Source organism: Pteropus vampyrus, unplaced genomic scaffold (genome assembly GCF_000151845.1).
Source record: "Pteropus vampyrus isolate Shadow unplaced genomic scaffold, Pvam_2.0 Scaffold24, whole genome shotgun sequence".
NCBI classification, from domain to species: domain Eukaryota; kingdom Metazoa; phylum Chordata; class Mammalia; order Chiroptera; family Pteropodidae; genus Pteropus; species Pteropus vampyrus.
In genome coordinates this window covers 8,300,553-8,305,669 of record NW_011888805.1, presented here as the reverse complement: position 1 = coordinate 8,305,669, position 5,117 = coordinate 8,300,553, and the positions used below count along the sequence as shown (strand labels likewise).

The window sequence follows — 5,117 nt, the reverse complement described above, 5'->3', positions numbered from 1 at the left end:
TCCTTTAAAAGCCTTCCCAGACTAATACCCATGGAAGACTCTTATAATGTTTATTCCCACGATCTCTAACACAAGCAGAAATGTAGACTCTCAGGAAGAGAAAGTTATTGACCTGTCCTCTGCTCAGCTTCCATTCTCCGAACTCCCCACAGACACCCCTGCAATAAACTCCAATCAGTGGTGCTCAGTCCTGGCTGCACATTATAATTACCTGCGGGAATTTTAAAGTTTTTTTTTAAAGAAGTTTAAGAAGAACTTTTAATTTGGGAGCTCTTTGTCAGGCTAATTAAACCATAATCTCTGAAGGTGAGGCTCTCAGTTTTTTTTTTGTTTTTGTTTTTTTTAATTTCTAGGTCATTTTAATATTTGTTCAATGGTGCAATTTTATGTCTTAAACACAGCAGGACTCTCACATACCCTAACCGTCATGTTTAAATATGTATTTGTTAAACGTGTTTTCTTCGCTATTTTTTTTATGTGTAATTTCATAGAATCATGAGTTTTAGAATTAAAACATGTCTTAGAGGTCATCTTTTCTAATTTATTTTTAGAAATCCGTGAAGGACCTGCCTTACTCGCCCATAGAGAAGCGTTGGAAAAATTTCAAGATTTACTAGGCTGAAGATGTTTGGAAGATAGCTATTTAGAAAACAAAGGCAATGTTTTCTTTTATTTGGAATAGTGAACCAGGTGAGCCCACAGATCACTGGAATAGCTAAAATACAATGGACATGCCTGGGCGCTGAAGTTATGAGACTCTTTCAAGTTTGGCTTCTGGGGTATTGGGCATGTCTCAGCTCTTCCTCTTTAAGCCAATTTCCTTATTTGCAAAAATGTGGAGACTAATGTCTCCAGGCTTATTTTGAGGATTAAATTGGATAAATATTTACGAAAGTGGCGATATATAGTTAGTCTGATTTTTAAAAATAGTTGTAAAATTGTGAGAACCTTCTTTCACTGACCTTGGAAGATAAAGAGAAAAAGAACTATTTTGCATTTGAATAGGTATTTCTTTTATATACATATTTTTACATGGTCTTATTTATTCTTTCTAAATATTTATTAAAAATATTTTTAATTTTTAAATTATAATTGGGATACAACATTATATTAGTTTCAAGTGTACAATATAGTGATTAGATATTTATAACTTTTGAAGTGAGCACCCCTATAAATCCAGTGCCCATCTGACACCATACATAGCTATTACAATATTATTGACTATATTCCTTATGCTATACTTTACATCCCCATGACTGTTTTGTAAGTACCAATTTGTACTTCTTAATCCCTTTTTCTTTTTCACCTATTCCCATCCTTCTTCCATCTGGTAACCCTCAAAAAGTTCAGTGCCTATGAGTTTGTTTCTGTTTTTATTTATTTTTTTGTTCTTTAGATTCCACACAAAAGTGAAGTCATATGGCATTTGTCTTTCTCTATCTAACTTTCTTCACTCAACATAAAACGCTTTAGGTCCAGCCATGTTTTGCAGATGTTAAGATTTTATTTATTTATTTATTTATCTATCTATCTATCTATCTATCTATCTATTTATTTATTTATTTATTTATTTATTTATTTATTTATTTATTTATTTTTATGGCTGAGTAATTCTCCATTGTATATATGTACCATCTCTTTATCCATTCATCCACTGATGAACACCCAGGTTGCCTCTATATCTTGGCTATTGTAAGTAATGCTGTAATGAACATATGGATGCACATGTCCCTTCAAAGTAGTGTTTTTGGTTTCTTCTTACTCAGACGTAGGATTACTGGGTCCTTCTTTGTCTCTTATGGACTTTGTTTTAAAATCTATTTTTTCTGGTATAAGTATTGTTACTCCAGATTTTTTTTTCATTTCCATTTTCATGAAATATCTTTTTCCATCCCTTTGCTTTCAGTCTGTGTGTGTCTTTTGATCTGAAGTGAGTCTCTTGTAGGCAGAATGGGTAAAGGTCTTGTTTTCTTATCCATTCAGCTGCCCTATCTTTTGATTGGAGCATTTAATTTTTTTCATTTGAAGTGCTTGTTGATAAATATGTAGTTATTGACATTTTATTATCCGTATTTTCGATACGTATTTTTTCCTTCATCTTAAAGGAGTCCCTTCAACATTTCCTGTAATACTGGCCTTGTGGTGATGAACTCCTTTAGCTCTTTCTTGTCTGGGAAGCTCTTTATCTGGCCTCCAATTCTAAATTACAGAATTATAGCTTTGCTGGGTAGAGTTATCTTGGTTGTAGGTCCTTGCTTTTCATCACTTTGAATATTTTGTACCAAACTTCCAGCCTGCAAATTTCTGTTGAAAAATCAGCTGACAGTCTTATGGGAGCTCCTTTGTAGGTAAATAACTGCTTTTCTCTTGCTGCTTTTAAGATTCTTTCTTTGTCTTTAACCTTTGGCATTTTAATGATGATGTATCTTCGTGCGGGCTTCTTTGAGTTCATCTTGTTTGGAACTCTCCAAGCTTCCTGGGGTTATATGTCTATTTCCTTTACCACGTAAGGGAAGTTTTCTGTTGTTATTTCTTCAGATAGGTTTTCAATTTCTTCCTCTCTCTCTCCCCATGATGCAAATGTTGGTGCACTTGATGTTGTCCCAGAAGCTCTTTAAACTATCCTCATTTTTTGAATTCTTTTTTGTTGTTGTTGCTCTTCTGATTGGGTGTTCTCTGCTACTCCATCCTCTAAGTCGCTGATTCGATTCTCCACTTTATCCAATCTGTTGATTCTCCCTAATGTACTCTTCATCTCACATATTATATTCTTCATTTCTGACTGGTTCCCTTTTATGTTTTCCATCTCCATTTTTATGTTTTCTATCTCTTTGTTAAAGTTCTCACTGAGTTTATCTACTTTTCCCATAAGTTCATTGAGCAACCTTATAACCAGTGTTTTCAACTCTGCATCTGGTAAATTGCTTGTCTCCATTTTGTTGAGTTCTTTTTCTGGAGCTTTGTTCTGTTCTTTCATGTGGGACATGTTTCTTTGTCTCCCTATTTTGGCTGCCTTTCTGTGTTTGTTTCTATGTATTAGGTAGGGCTCCCAAGTCTACTGGTCTTAGTTGAGTGGCTTTATGTAGTGTGTCCTGTGGGGCCCAGTGGTGCAGTCTTCCCTGGTGTATGGGTTGTATGTGCCTTCCTGTTGTAGTTGAGCCTTGGTTGCTGTTTGCATGTCGATGGGAGGGATTGAGGATTGGCTAGTAAGGGATTGAACTTATAGAGCAAGATTCACTTTATCAGGGCTCTGGTGCCTGCCCAGTCTGCCCTCGGACTGCGTCCTCCTCAGATGCTGTCCTGGGTGGTGCTCTGGCTCTGTTTCCAGTCAAAGCAGGTCACTGGGTGTGCCGGCTCAAGGGCGTCCTAGGAGGTGCCCAGATGTAGACCAAGTTCAGCCATAGACTATGTACTTCTGGGGCCACCTAGTAAGAGTCACCAAGCAATCAACAGATGGCTGCCACATGTGTTGGGCTTACAGGTGCCTCCAGAGGCCAAGCCAGAAACTGAGGCCAGCTGCCACTAGTGCCAGGCTTGGGCTGCTCAGCAAGAGGTATGGGGCATGCTGGGACCAGATGCTGCTTCTTTGGGTTTTGTGAGCCTTTGAGAGATTTTAGGAAAATCTGTACCATGAGCCCTCAGGCTCTTGGGAGACTAATGCTGTGACGCGTGTGTGTGTGTGTGTGTGTGTGCGTGTGTGTGTGTGTGTGTGTGATTGCATGTTGTTAATGGTATTGTTCCAGTTTGAGCTTTGAGGAAAGCAAATATAAAAAGCACTTTTCTATTCCGCCCAAGAGGAGAAGTACCAGGGTAGCCTATCAGAAGAATAAAAACAAGGGGAGATAAGATCTTCACTAAAGTAATGAGGGCAAGCACTTGCTTTTAGTGTTAGAACCAGGGGAAGTGGTTGAGTTTCAGAGCGTTGTTTGCAGTCTGAAGCTTTGCCGAAGGCTGGAGCAATGGAGATGCTTCCTAAGGCCTCTGATTATAAGTGACAATTTTAACATCAACTTTATTGGGCTAAAAATAAAACAGAAAGAAATGCCATTCTTTAATATTTTCATGGAAAAGATTATTGGAAGAAGTATTTCCTTGTGTCTCCTACTCCCAACGCTTTAACCTGTTTGATTTTGGGCTGAGGAGATTACAAAAATTAGAACAGCATGAGAAATTGAATGATAACAGTTGAGTCTAGTTAGAAAAAGAATCGCATTGCACTTAGGAGTGACATAGCTTTAAGTCTAAACTAGATACACTAACTCTTTAATTATACCTTGAATATAAGTTAGAATAATGAATTATGCTATTTATTTTGATCCAAATAGCATTGTTACATAAAAGCATACATTTTATTTCACCTCTCTTAATTCCCTACTTTTTGGACAGAAGATATCTTTTTTAAAAATCTTATTTTTGTTTGTTTTATTAAAGTATAGTTGACATAAAATATTATATTAGTTTGAGGTGTATAACACAGTGATTCTTCATTTATGTACCTTATGATGTGATCACCACAATATGTCTGGTAACCCTTTGTCACTGTATGAAGTTATTACGATGTTATTTATGTTCCCTGTGCTGTACATTACATAATTATGTCTTATTTATTTTATAATTGGAAGTTTGTACCTCTTAATCTACTTCATCTTTTTCATCCATCCCTCTCCCCTCTCTTCTTTGGTAACTATAAGTTTGTTCTCTATATCTATGAGTCTGTTTCTGTTTTTCTTTCTTTCTTTTTTTATTTTTAAACACCTACAGCACCTGGTATTCCTAGGTGGTCTCCCATCCAAGTACTAACCAGGCTTGACCCTGCTTAGCTTCCGAGATCAGATGAGATAGGATATGTTCAGAGTGGCATGTCTGTAGACAAGTCTGTTTCTGTTTTGCTTTGTTTTGTGTTTTAGATTCCACATATAAATAAAATCATATGGTATTTGTTTTTCTCTGTCTCACTTATTTCACTTCGTGTAATACCCTTTAGGTTCATTCATGTTGTTGCAAACAGCAAGATTTTATTTTTGTGTGTCCGGCAGAGTAATATTTCAGTGTGTGTGTGTGTGTGTGTGTGTGTGTGTGTGTATCACATCTTCCTTATCCATTCATCTATTGGTGGA

At 36.6% G+C, this 5,117-nt stretch overlaps 1 pseudogene; it reads right to left on the bottom strand.

Annotated features, from left to right (window-relative positions):
* Positions 1-4,752: 4,752 nt before the first annotated feature.
* LOC111737250 lies at positions 4,753-4,871 on the bottom strand (annotated as a pseudogene).
* Positions 4,872-5,117: the final 246 nt, after the last annotated feature.